The following is a 14,588-nucleotide window of genomic DNA, read 5'->3' on the forward strand; positions in this document are numbered from 1 at the left end:
ACATAATATACCATTAAACATAATATATACATATGTTGCAAACATAACATATATATATGTATATATATATGTTCCATTCCAAATTCATCAACATAAAACATCCCATCTCTTATACCAATTATTTAATCACTTTTACCACTATAGTCACCACTTTTCCACTTATACAGCATATATAGCATGATCACTACTGACTGAACCTCCAAATCACCCTAACTTGAAACCATAGGTTCTTATTGGACCAATATACACTCTTATTAGCCCTGAGCTCACCTTTAATAGTAGAATTAGTCAGCCAAAGGTGTTCTACCTCAATTTTGAACTATGGTTTTCCCCAATACACACAATGGGGTGTCTAAATCTCTAACACTACACCTCAATAGACACTAAGAAGATCATCTCTAATACCACACCTTAAAGGGCATTGAGGAGGTATAATTCTATAACACCGCACTCCATCGGGCACTAAGGAGAATATGCCATATGGTCTTATCACCACACACCATATGGGTAAACTCCCATCCCTATTACTATGCTTTCCAAATCAATCATAGGTTCCATATTCACAGTACACACATTGTCCAATACATAGCATATATATACATATATAACATATGAAATCACATTTTTCAATACTTCTATTGAATCAAAATCCATTTCATGCAACATTCACAAGATGCCATAGATCATGCTTAGTTGAAAACCATTTCATGTACTACATAGCATGCTCACACACAATTACAATTTGATTACCTCAACCCTTCAATCACTAGAAAGGTTACTCGTGGATTTTAACTATCATTACAGCTCGTCACAAGCTTCGTTTCTTAACTCACATACATAATTTGTCAATCTAAATACAATTGACACAATTTAGTCAATTGGTCCAATTTGATCAAAAGTACATAATTACTACTTATGGCTATATTTAGCCGTATACTCTTTTTCATTCATCCGTTCTACGTCCATTACTACTCAATTACCATTTTACAGCACCTCAACTATTCTCATTTTACCCAAACATGATTTTCACCCCAAAATTTTAATGAATTAGGGCCAAATTGTTCCTACGGGTTTAAAGCTCTATCATTCAACTCTAAACCAGTCGCAAAGCTCTAGTTTAACTCCCAAGAACCTTTTAATTACTACCAAGTAAGAATTAAACCCTTTAAATTTCACCAATGTAATTTCTCTATAATTCATATTCAAATAAATTTGGGTAGAATAGAAGGTAAGAGTTATACAAAGCTTACTCGATAAGTTACTAATTAGAAGTGCCTTCTAATACTCCAAAATGGCTTGCCCTAATACAACTTAGCATCCTCTCCTTTCGTTTTATACATTTTTTTATTTCTCTCTCTAAAATTCACCTAGATTTCACAACTTATGGGGTCATTTTCTAGTCTATATATAATATCCACCTTGACATTACCAAAATTCACCACACAATCATAACAAACAATCATAATTAGGAGCAAAGATTGCTCCTAAGCTCACATTATCCATAAAAGGGTTAAAACTAATAATTTAAAAATAATTGAGGAATACTTGGGATCCCATACAAACCCTTTAAATTGATAGTTTGAGCTCAAACTTAATGATTTATAAGGTATTGGAAGCATGAAAAAAATTTGGGAAGCCAACCACTTTAAAATAGGGCCAAAAATGTCATTTTTAAGTGTTTTGGTCTATGCGCCACGGCTCGTGGTCCGTACGCCGTGGCATGTGGCACAGAATGCCAAATTTTCTCACTGTAACGTGTACCACGGCGCACCTGTCCAATGCTGTCATGACAACTTTTCTGGATGAACTTCGAACGCGTACCATTTTCACATCCGATGTTCGATTGGAATGATTCAAGCGCCCACACAAAGCTTATTCAATAAGCTAACTAATAATACAAGTTTCATTACGATCCAATAATGTATGAGAACTTTAGACACTCAGATGCAAAAAGTCAGTTTTTTAAAGAAATTTTCAACCATCCAAGTACACAAAACTCATAACTAATACCATTAATCCATTGTGAGGCTTGAACCAAGTCCAATGGACCAAAATACACTTGAGTAACCAATAAAACACACAAAAACATACCAAACATAAAATTTAGCCACTTAATGGCCATTTTGCCCAATATGGCCAAAATACCAAATTAACATCATATATGCTATTTGGCCTCTATTGTCATATAATACACTATAAATACATTGTCACCACATAGATAAAACATTACTTGTACTTGTATTAGCATTTTAGCCTATCACCACAAAAATTACCACATATTCACCTCATATACAATATTGGGCTAAAATACACAACAACATAGTATGAAACAAGTCCAACTAATCAAAATGATATGCATTCCTAGTTAGCAACATATAGTATTATATAACAAGTTTATGTACACCACTCAAACCAAAATCGAGCATTACTATTCGATGTAGCAAATCTACTAGTCCTTGCCTAATTCCTTTCCCTGCCCAGTCTCAGAGGTAGAACTTGTAAAATGATAATCCACGGGGTAAGATAAAAATCTCAGTAACTAAGATAATCTACATTATTGATTAACAAGCCAAGTTATAAACAAGTATTAAAATAAGTAACATGATCACATCATATAAGATCACCACAAATTTGCATGCATGATCCCTAACCATCCAGTCCTCCAATACTCCTGACCGAACCAGTAGGCTATTTCACAGAACCAAACCACATGTATGGTCCCCAAGCTCACCATCTATAGTAGGACTACCCGGCTAAGGTGTCCTAAACCACTTCCGGACTACTAATTCCTCCTATTACAAGTAATTGGGGTGTCATTACTCCAACACCACATCCTATAGATGCTAAGGAGCATAGTCTCCAACTCCGCACCCTTTTGGGTACTGAGGGGAGTAAGTCTCTAACACCGCACCCATTTTCGAGCACTAAGGAGAGTAAATGCTGCACCTGGTGTCCCAAGGTGCCAGCAATGCCATATGGACTTAATCTTCACTATCTCCACTTGGGTGACCTCCCACTCTCTAATATGCCACATTTCACTACATATCTCCACTTGACCATGCATAAATAACTTTCTAAACCAATCTAACAAATCTTACCATTACTTTAAAATTATAGAATTTCACAAACCAATACTCCACTCATTTTCTAAAATAGTTAACCTTTTAAGGAATTTATACATATATACTCAACAAATCATAAAAAAGAACTTGAGAATAACTTATAAAAGGTAATAAACAATGCAAATTATCTAGTTACCTCAACCTTTTATTACTAAAAGGGTTACTTGTAGTACTAATTCTCTTCTTGTATCAAGGTAAGTCTTCTCACACCACAATCTATATTAACAAGTACTATATGTTAATTTTCAATTAACACAAGCACCATTAGCTAATAATAACCTCTCAATTCTCCCACTTCTCACTCAAATTCTCAACAAATAGACTTGTCAAGATTAGAATTTGTTCACATCATCCCTTCAAGTCTCTTCCTAACTCTATCACAACATAAAACTCAATATCTCAACTTATCACACTTCAATACCCTATGATCAAGTTGAGGCTTGATCCAAAATTCACCAAACAAGAAAGTAGCTTCCTATTACCACATATCCAAGATCAATAAACCTAAATTAAACCTTTAGAGTCAATAGAAACCTTCAAAACATTGACTCATAGCTTAATCCAATCAGACCAAATTCTCACTCTTCCAAATCCCATGGAAAATGAGATGAAAAGGTAGAGAAGAAGGGTATGAAACTTACCCAAGACTTTAAAGACTCAAATGATCTCCAAAATCCTTCTAAATTGATGCCCTAGCAGTGTCTAAAGTTTTCCCCTTCGTGCTCTAGGTTTTCCACCCTAAAATCTGTCAATTTTTGATGATTTCTAAAAATCTAATTGCCTACTGTGCTGTGCGCCACAGCGCACGCCACGCAAGCTGTGGCTTACAATGCAGCAAGTAACAACTTGATTTTGCTCCCCCCGATGCATCTTGACTTGATCCGACTTTCATCCTATCTCAATCTAGAGCCAAATATGACCCAAAAATTCAATTAACCACCCAAAAACATAATTAAATAAATTAATCATATTTTTAACTAATTTTTCCCTTAATTAATCCATTTTTCTAGATTTGAAGCTTTAGGATATTACACCATACACCGGGTGCATGTAGCACCAAACACAGTACGTAGCACAATGAGAATAATTCTCATTAGTACACTTGCTTCGACTTAAAACACAAACCTCTCACCCGTAGATTTAATATCCTAAAGACACAAATCATCAACTAATTATTAAAATCTATAATCCTTTACTAATTACACTTTATCCATGATTAACAGCTAATTACAGGATTAAAAAATTCATAATGTTACATAAAACAATGCTCAACAGAAATCACATTTTTCGTAAATGTCAAATGAGAAATAAATAGGTGCAAAATATCATTTTCCAATAAGCAGGGCCGTATGTCGCAATATGAGATATAGAGCCATAAGATCACGCTTTATGACATGTGTCGTGGCATATGCACCATACGCTAGATTGTGCGTATCAGTTTCTACTAGCAATGATAGCTTATTGATATGAACTTCCAATATATGTCATTTCTTCATATGATGTCTGATTGGAGTGGTTCAAGTACCCACACCAAGCTCATCAAATAACCTAACTAATGACATAGGTTTCATTTTAATCCCATGTTCCATTTGAAAATTGGACACTAAATTCAAAATGACCACTTTATATCATTATCACCCAACTCAAGTGTTCCAAATCCAACCACATGTCATTAGCCACCTTTAAGGGCTTGACCACATCTAATAGGACATATTGCACCTGACTAAGCAATTATATCATCAAATTCACACATTTACACAAATTTGGCCATCAAATTACCCTTTTTTCACACACAAAATGGCCTATTTTTTCACAATTTCACTCATCTATACATTCCCTGCAAAATTCTCACATATTCACCACTTTCATGCATGCAATATATTTGTACCACTATCTTAGCCCTCTATGTTATCATTCACCATATTTACACATCTACACACACTAAGGGTGTGTTTGGTTAGGGGGGAGGGGAAATTTTAAAAATTTCCCCTCCCCTCCCCTTGAACCAAATAGACCCTAAGGCTAAGATACATATAATTACCATATAAGCAAAACAATACATGATAATGCAATCCTATGGCAATGTAAAAGATCAAACATTTACAATACAAATTCATTACATAAGACTCCAATAGCATGGCGCTATCCACTTCTATGCCTAGCTTGAATCTTTCCCCTTGTTCCTCTCACTATCAAAACCTTTAAAAATTGAAACCATAAGATGAGATAAACATCTCAGTAATATAATAACTCACATGTATCAATTAATAGGAATAACTATAATCAAGTAAACCCTTAATTTTATAAAAATAAAACCATTTTACTTAAATCATTTTCACATACTACCATGATCATTTTATCATCTCATCCTCCTTATTAGCTCGACTGAATCCATAAACCCTATTGGACTAATCATACATGCATTGATCTGAGCACACCCATGGTAGTAGAATTAATTGACTAAAGGTGTTCTGCCCCACTTTTGGACTTTTCCCTTATTACACATATGATTAGGGTGGCATTACTTCACCACTGCATCATGCAGATACTACGGAGCATAAATTTCCAACACTATACCTATATGGGCACTCAAGAGAGAAATCTCTAACACCATACCTATTTAGCTACTAAGGAAAAGAATTCTCCAACATTGCATCTTATCAAGCACTTACGAGAATATATGCCATATGGTCTTCTACTACTCCTCCCTATAGGTGAACTTTTACCCTTAATATGATCATACTCACTTTTCTTAACATAAACCATATAAACATATATATATATATATATCTACCCATATTTACATATATATGTACCTTTATAAATTTTGTTCAATTTAATGCAATTTATGCAAATTTCCTAAATCATGCAAATGACTAAAAACATATATTGAATCATATTATTACTTATAAATAGTTAAATTGATTAATCAAACAAAGTCAATCATTTAATTACCTTAACCCTTATGTACTAGAAAGGTTACCTGTGGCTTTGTCGTGTAAACTTGCTTTCATTACCTCAAGTTGCACATGTAGTGCGTCAACCTACACAAAATTAGCATTATTACCCAATTACCAACTTGACTACAAGTATAAATTATCATTGTTATTCATAATTAATAGTTTACTTCCTTTTACTTAAAAAAATTTTAAGCCTTAACTACTTTCTCTAGCCTTTCTCTCACTTCTATTAGGTTTGACACACTCCACAATAAACTTCACCCCTTTCAAATTTATTAACTTAGGGCTAAATTAAGACTATAGCCTTAATGCTTAACCGTTTATTCTCAAACTAGTCACATAATATTAGTTTGATTCTCAAGAATTGTAACCTCCTCTCATACATCCACTTAATATAAGAGAAGACTACGGTGTTACCATTAACTCACATCATTCACAATAATCAAATTTATTTCAAAAGCTTTAGGCGAAGACTTATTTTATAAAATCAATTAAATCACAATTCAATCAGAGAAAACACAGTGGAAATAAATCATACACTTTCCAAATACACAGTAGACATAATCCACCAACATTCCTCTCTCATTTGCATAAAATGATGAACTTCCAATGTGCACCATTTTCGTATACGACATTCGATTAGAGTGATTCAAGGACCTACATGAAGCTTAGCTCATATACTAACTAATAAGGCAGGATTGGACACGATCTAACAATCCGATCAAAATTTGAATACTTGGGTGCAAAAAGTTGCTTTTTCTAAAAATTTGGCACACCCAAGTGCTCAAATCAATTCCTTTCTCTCATTAGACCATACTAGGCCTTGAACTAAGTCTAAAAAGATCTAACACTCCTAATTAACCACAATTAATCACAATCATAATCATATATCAAAATTTGACCCTCTATGGCCAATTTTCACAATTTACAAATTTCACAAACTATGCCATTTCTTGGCACACATAGCCAACTTGGCTACTTTTTAACTCAATCATATACAAATATATGCAATCATATTTATAATACAATCTTAGCCCTTAAATTACTCATGTCATCATAATTTTGGCTTTTGACTTAAAATTCACCAACACATAATCATTGCAACACAAACATACTCATATCAAATCCCTTTTGTCTTAAACAACACATATACACATAATCGGGCTTGATGTCACAAAAACTCAATTCAATACATGCATGCAACCCTATGGCAACCTATAGACACTTATATATACAATCTTTCAATTCAGTTTATTACACAACCTCAGAGTATATGGCTTCTCTACTCAAGCCAGTCCAAACTCTCTTCCCTTGGCTTGCTCACTTCCCAGTCCTGTAAACACATAACCACGAGATGAGATAAAAATCTCAGTAACAGAATAACTCACTCCTATTGATTATCACATGTAACAATATGAAAGTAAATTTAGCATACCATTAAAGCCTCATAAAGTAGTATTTACATCATATCACATTTCATATTTCACTTTCCATTAATCCTAAAAGATTCCATACTATCTCAAAATATTTCATTATATCTAAAAAATACTAGCATGATCTCTACCAACCAGTCCTCCAAATCACCCCGACATAAAACTATAGGCTCATCTCAGACTAATATACACTCTCATTAGTCTTGAGCTCACTTACAGTAATAGAATCACCCGACCAAAGATGTTCGAACACGCAATATGAACTATGGTTTTCCCCCAATACACACAATGGGGCGTCATTGACTCCCACCCATATCACAAAGATACTAAGGAATCTCTCATCTTTAAAATAGTACCTTAATAGGCACTTAGGAGATCTTCTCTACATAGCACCTTTTAAGGTATTAAGGAGAATTATTTCTAACACCGCACGCTAATAGGGTACCAAGGAAACCTTGCCATATGGTCTTTATCATCCCCTATACTCAAATGAACTCCCACCACTCAGATCATACTTTCTTGAACCATTTAAGGTTACCTTTTCATAATTTACTTTTTTTCTTATACATAACATACATACATATATATATCACTTTACATCATAAAACACAATCTTAATGCTCATTTCAACCAAAAGTCATTTTACACACACAATCACTCAATGCCATAAAACATGCTCAATTCAAAACCAGTTCATGCATTACATAGCATACTAGCATATAGTTACAATAAACAGTCAAACAAAGGGAGTTATTTAATTACCTCAACCCTTCTGTCACTAGAAAGGTTACTCGTGGATTTCAACTATCATACAAGCTTATCTCAAGCTTCCTTTCTCTACTTACTTACTCAATATGCCAATCTAAACACATTTGGTACATTTTAGTCATTTGGCCTATTTTGACCAAAAACTCATTTTTTACTATTTAGGGCTATATTCATCCATAAATTTTTTTTCATTTATCCATTCTAAGTCCATAACTACCTAATTACTACTTTACATCACCTCAACCAGTCTTATTTCACTCAAGACAGATTTTGCCCTTTCTCTCTCTAAAGACCCAAAGTTGAGCCTCTGGGTTTAAAGCTCTACTATTCAGCTCTAAACCAGTCACAAAGCTCTAATTTAACTTCTAAGAACCTTTTTATTACTATTGGGCAAGAATTAAACCCCTCAAATTCCACCAATTCAATTTCCCTATAACTTATTTTCAGAGAAATTTGTGTAGAATGAAAGGTGAGAGTTATATATAGCTTACCTAGCAAATTATCGATCTTAATCACCTTCCACTGATCCAAAATGACTTGACATATCTTCTCAGCCCTTCTCCTCTCTCTATTTCGTGTGTTTCTCAAATTATCTCTTCTAAAAATTTTTAAAATTCATGACTTATGAAGGAAAATTTTAGTCCATATGCAGCGGTGCACGAAGCACGAGTCACGGCACATGGCACAGTAAGATTTATTCTCACCATACATACTTGCTTCAACTCGAAATGCACTCCTATCACTCATCTATTCATACAACACACCAATGAGTCAAAATGCCAATTAATCATTCAAATCTCTAATCCTACTTTAATTTTCACTTCACCCTTGATTTACCTCTAAACTTAGGATTAAGAAATTCAGGATGTTACAAGAATTATTTTACTACAAAAAGGTAAGAAATCAACCCCTTAAAGGCCCCTGATTCAATTCCTTTATAGCCTAAACTAAGAGAAATTATGGTAGAATAAGAGGTTAGGGCAATAAAAACTTAACCAATAAGCAACAGGTTAGAAATATCTCCCAAGACTCTAAGATTTCATATCGTAACAGAGTCATTCTCTCCTCCTCCTCTCTTGTCTCTTTCTCCTTTTCCTTTCTCCTTCCACGAGCTATTCCATGTTTTTAAAGTCAGCTTTCTATGCCATGTGCTATTGCGCATGAAGCGTATGTTGTGGTATCTGGCATAGTAAGGAAAATTTCACCGTCGCTTGCATGCTTTTCTTTGAAACGTCATTCTTCCATGCCATCCTATGTTGGATAGGGAAGCGCAGTAGAAGATTAAAATTTTAATGTCCCTATCCTGATATGGACTGAACAAACTTGTTTAAATCAAGGTGGATAGAAGAGTTATCTTTTTAATTCTTTAAAGTTGGCGTACATTTGGATCTCAAGAGTTGACAATGTAGATCTGCTTCCTCTACCTGTATCTACATGAACAGCTCTCTAACTCGAATAACATTCCAATAATCGCAGCATCTCCGTTCTTCTTTGAACGTTAATTTTCCTTTCTATAGGGTGTTTCGTGGATCTTCGAGTGTTTTTGCCGTTAGAATTTTTCTAACTCTCTCTCCCTTCATAAGGACGTCCTTATCTATATATAGTATATAGATAAGGGTTTTTGTCTTCCACTTAAAAGCTCATGAAAATTTAATTAAATTTATCTCATAAATTTAATCCATAATATCATATCTAATTCGAATTTATGTTATAAATTCAAATTATAAAACTGACATGATTTTCTCTCTTATCATGTTAGTTATTAAATTTAATCTATCATATAAAATTAAATTTAAAACTAACATAATATAATATAATATAATATAATATATATCACATATACATATTATATTATATATATACAAATATATATATACACATATATATTTCATATATATATATATTATATTATCTATATTTATCAAATAAATATTCAAATATATATATATATAATTGATTCACCTTATATTACATTCATTGAATCTAGACATATTCCAGATTTAACAAACTTGGATATTATAGCTCAAGTTGAGCCGTTCTTATGTGCGACCCTATAAGCCCATATGAAATTGGCAATAGGCTAATTATGTTATTAGCCCACAAGTCACAAGTGGCCTCTAATAAGACATTGCAACTACCTGATTCACATGGGGATTAATGATCCAACGTAACCTATCACGCAACCATATCACATCCCTTTTGTCACACAATATTTTGGTCAAGTACAAAACATGAAAGTGCCATTATCCTTTACCTGACCGTTACTTTCTCGATCTCTAAGTAGACTGATCGTAATAATGGAAAAACCCTTTTCATTGTAGTATGGCCATACATTTTCTCAGTCTTACTCATCAAGGGGCCCAGTAATATCTCTCACTTAATGTGAGGGACAAATTTCATCTTAACCACTCATATTTCTTTGCATGAATATCACTAAATTCAATCATAAACTTTATGATCACTTAGTCAAAGGTGACTTTTGACTAGGTCAAAATTCAGTGGTCATCATGTAAGAATCCATGATGATCTCAGGTTAAAGGGCTTAGTGACATAGTTATATATGAGATAGGCTTATGACTTGTACCATATAGCTTTCTCATAGCGAGTCGATCAAGCACCTCGTACTCTTACAAGTGCTTATGACTTTATTTTGTATCTCTGTAATTAATCAAAGTCATACTAGTTATGTTTCATCTATGATCCTTCAAAGATGACCGACCAGGAACATTTAGGACAATCACTATAGTTTGTCCAGGGATATAGTTATCATATTGAACATGCAATTGTTATGATAACAAAAGAGAAATTCATCAAATAACAATGGGCATAGTACAATGATTGGCCCTAGGGCATAATTTCTAGCATCCTATCCATTCAAAATCATAACCAGTCAAAACATTAACGTGTCATCCAAAAATTCCAATTATCCAATTAATTAACTAATTTACTAATTTAACCTTAATTAGCAATTAGTTCTTAGATTAGGAACTCAGGATGTTACACTAAGCCATAATTCAATCAGAAGGGTTTTAAAAGAATTAATAAAATAAAACATGTTTAAAGTCTAAGGGATCCCATAAACCCTTTTTCTAAGTTGTTTGAGCTCAAACATAGTAATTTAAAATCATAACAGAAGCGTAAGAATCAAGTAAAACAACCAATACAAGTTTACATATAAAAAACAAGAACCTTGCTAAAATAGGGCAATTTGTCATGGCATATGGCATAGACAGGTCCTGCCTTGCTTTGTACCATGTGTTGCAATCTGTTGTTTATGCACCACGATGTGCATGCCCTGTCATGATAGCTTGAAGTTGTCATGACAACTTTTTTAGATAAATTTTTGAAGTGCGCCATTTTCACATTTGATGTTAGATTAGAGTGATTCAAATGCCATACAAATCTAATTTAATGATCTAACTAATTGCACAAGTTTCATTTTGATTCAATGATGCATTCAAAATTTAAACACCCGGATGCATAAATCAGTTTAAAACCATTTTTCTAGCATTTAAGTGATCAAATTCACACCTTTGTGCTATTAAGTACTTTTAGGCCTTGAATCAAGTCTAATGGATTGATTAATACCTGATTGACTAATTACATCTATAATTGTAAGATTTGTTCATTCTAGTCATTAAGTTCACAACATGACCATTTGTCATCAAAAATACAAGTGCACATCCAATGGCCAAATCATCTCATTACTAACCACATACATATGTATGACATTTATTTTAATACATAAAAGCAATATCACCATAAATTTTCACCATAGTTCACCAGATAATCGTATTTAGGCTAAAATACAATATTAAATGCCATCATACAAGTGCACATGCAAAAATACATAATGCATTCCTAGTTGGCAACTCAAAATTTGCTATATATACAAATAAGTGCCCATAATCAAGATGAGCTTGGGTTATACAATAAACAATGACAAGATAGCTAATCCTTGCCCAACTCCTTCTCTTGTCCCCTCTTAGTATTGAATCCTACAAAATATAAACTGTAGAGTTAGATAATAATTTCAGTAACTAGAATAATCTATATTACTAATTAACAAATAAATCTATAACAAGTAACATGCAAATATTACATATAAACATATTTATAACTGCAACATATATTACATGAAACACCATAAAATTATGCATGATCCAATCCATCCAAACCTCTAGTTCCCCTAACTAAACATGTAGGCTACTCCGTAAGACCAAACCATATGTCTAGTCTGAGCTCACTTTTTATGGTAGAATTACCCGACTAAGGGCATTCTAAACCACTTTTGACCTACAAGCTCCCTTATTACAAGAAATTAAGGTGTCGTTATTCTAACTCCATATCCAATGGATGTTGAGGAGTACAGTCTCCAACTCTGCACTCATAAGGGCACTAAGAGAGAAATTCTCTAACACCATACCCTTTTGGGTACTCAAGAGTGTATAAGCTGCACTAGGTATCTCAAGGTAATAGCAATACCATATGAATTTAATCTCCATCATTTCTACTAAGATGAACTCCCACCCTTAACATGCACCACATAATTCACTACTAACTTATGCATAACAAAATCTCTACATCAACACATAAATACGTATAAAATTTCACATGCTATTAATTTCTTTTCAAAAACATTTTAACTTATTAACATGTATGTTTGTGTACAAAATCTACCATATGCACACAACTCGTATATAGCTTAATAAGCTAATAAATAATACAAGCTATCCAGTTACATTAAACTATTTGGTCACCAAAAGAGTTACCCACAGTTTATAACTATTGGGGTCTCCTTTTGAGTTCCAATAAAATCCCATACTTCAATCTACAACAACAAATGCTACACATTATTTTTCACTAACATAAGTACCTTTCACAATATAATCACCCTAATTTTCCCTATTTACTTCTACTACACTAGAGCAGCTAGTTAAAATCACGACTAGCTCTCACCATAACCTCTAGTTCCTAACCAATCCAATTCACAACATAACACTACATATGTCAACATGTTACAACATGTCAAGACTTTAAACTTAAAATTAGATTAGTGCTTAGCTGTCCACTCCTCAACTCTCATCTGTTTTCTCAAAAAACCACCTATCTTTTGTTCAAGAACTTAGATTAAGCTTTATGGACCATATGCATCACCTAGAGAATGAATTCCTAGCCTTTACAAAACCAATCACTCCTCTCTCTCTCTCTCTCTCGCTCTTTATCCTCAAGAATCTCCTAGGCACAGAAGTGAAGAGGAGAGAGAAAAGACTTACCAAAATGCATGATAGTTCAAAATATCTTCCAGTAATCTAGAATACAAAACCCTAGCACAATCCTCCTTTTTCTATCCTCCTTGGCCCTTAAAACCTCAAGTTTTCTTTTGCCCTATATGTTGATCCATGCAGTTATAATCTAATTTAATGCGTCATGTGCCATTGCATAGCATGCAAATGCTACGGCATGTAATGTTCACCTTGACATTCCCAGGACAACATTCTAACACACCAATATGATAACCAAGATTAATTTAAGTCCTCAACAAAAGTTATTACAAACTAAGGGTTTAAAAGTACCTAATTTAAAAAATTAGGATAAAAAAACCTTTTTAAAAGTTGTTTGAGTGCAAACCATAGTTTACAGTTAGTTAAACAAAGTAATGAAAGCATGGAAACTAATTTACACTTGAAAACAACTTAGATAGTTTGGAATTTTTCTAGAAATTGGCCCATTCGTCACAGCTCAAGCCACACCTACCATGGCAGATAGCACAGAGGGATGAGTCCCTTTGCGTGCATTGCTCCGCGGTGCGAGCTTATGATCATAACAGCACTCTAAATTTTTAGAAAGCGTCATTTTACCATCCGAATCTGATTTGAGCAGTTCAAGTGTTCGCATAATGCTCATTGAGCCCTCTAATTAATGGCACCAATCACACACCCTAATAATCATCCATTAGAAAAATGGACACCCAAACCAAAAGTGGTCTATTTTTATTTCAAAATACAACTAATGGTGTCCAAAAACCACAACCTAGTGCCATTAGCTCCAAAATCACTTTGACCAACTTAAATAAAGCACACACGACATATCAAGCCATTCATATCACACAAATAACCATTCATATACTAAATGACCACTCAACCCCCAAATCTTAATAATGCAAAGGGGTGGATAAAATTCAACAAAAATATCATTTTGGTCATTCCAACACAAATCTATCATAATGAATTACTTTCACTAGTATCTTGGTTGTTCACACGCATTTAATCACAAGAACTTTTAATCTAGGTCATGATACGCAC

Source organism: Prosopis cineraria, unplaced genomic scaffold (assembly GCF_029017545.1).
Source record: "Prosopis cineraria cultivar Desert tree isolate PC_DT_omini unplaced genomic scaffold, ASM2901754v1 PC3, whole genome shotgun sequence".
Classification (NCBI taxonomy): domain Eukaryota; kingdom Viridiplantae; phylum Streptophyta; class Magnoliopsida; order Fabales; family Fabaceae; genus Prosopis; species Prosopis cineraria.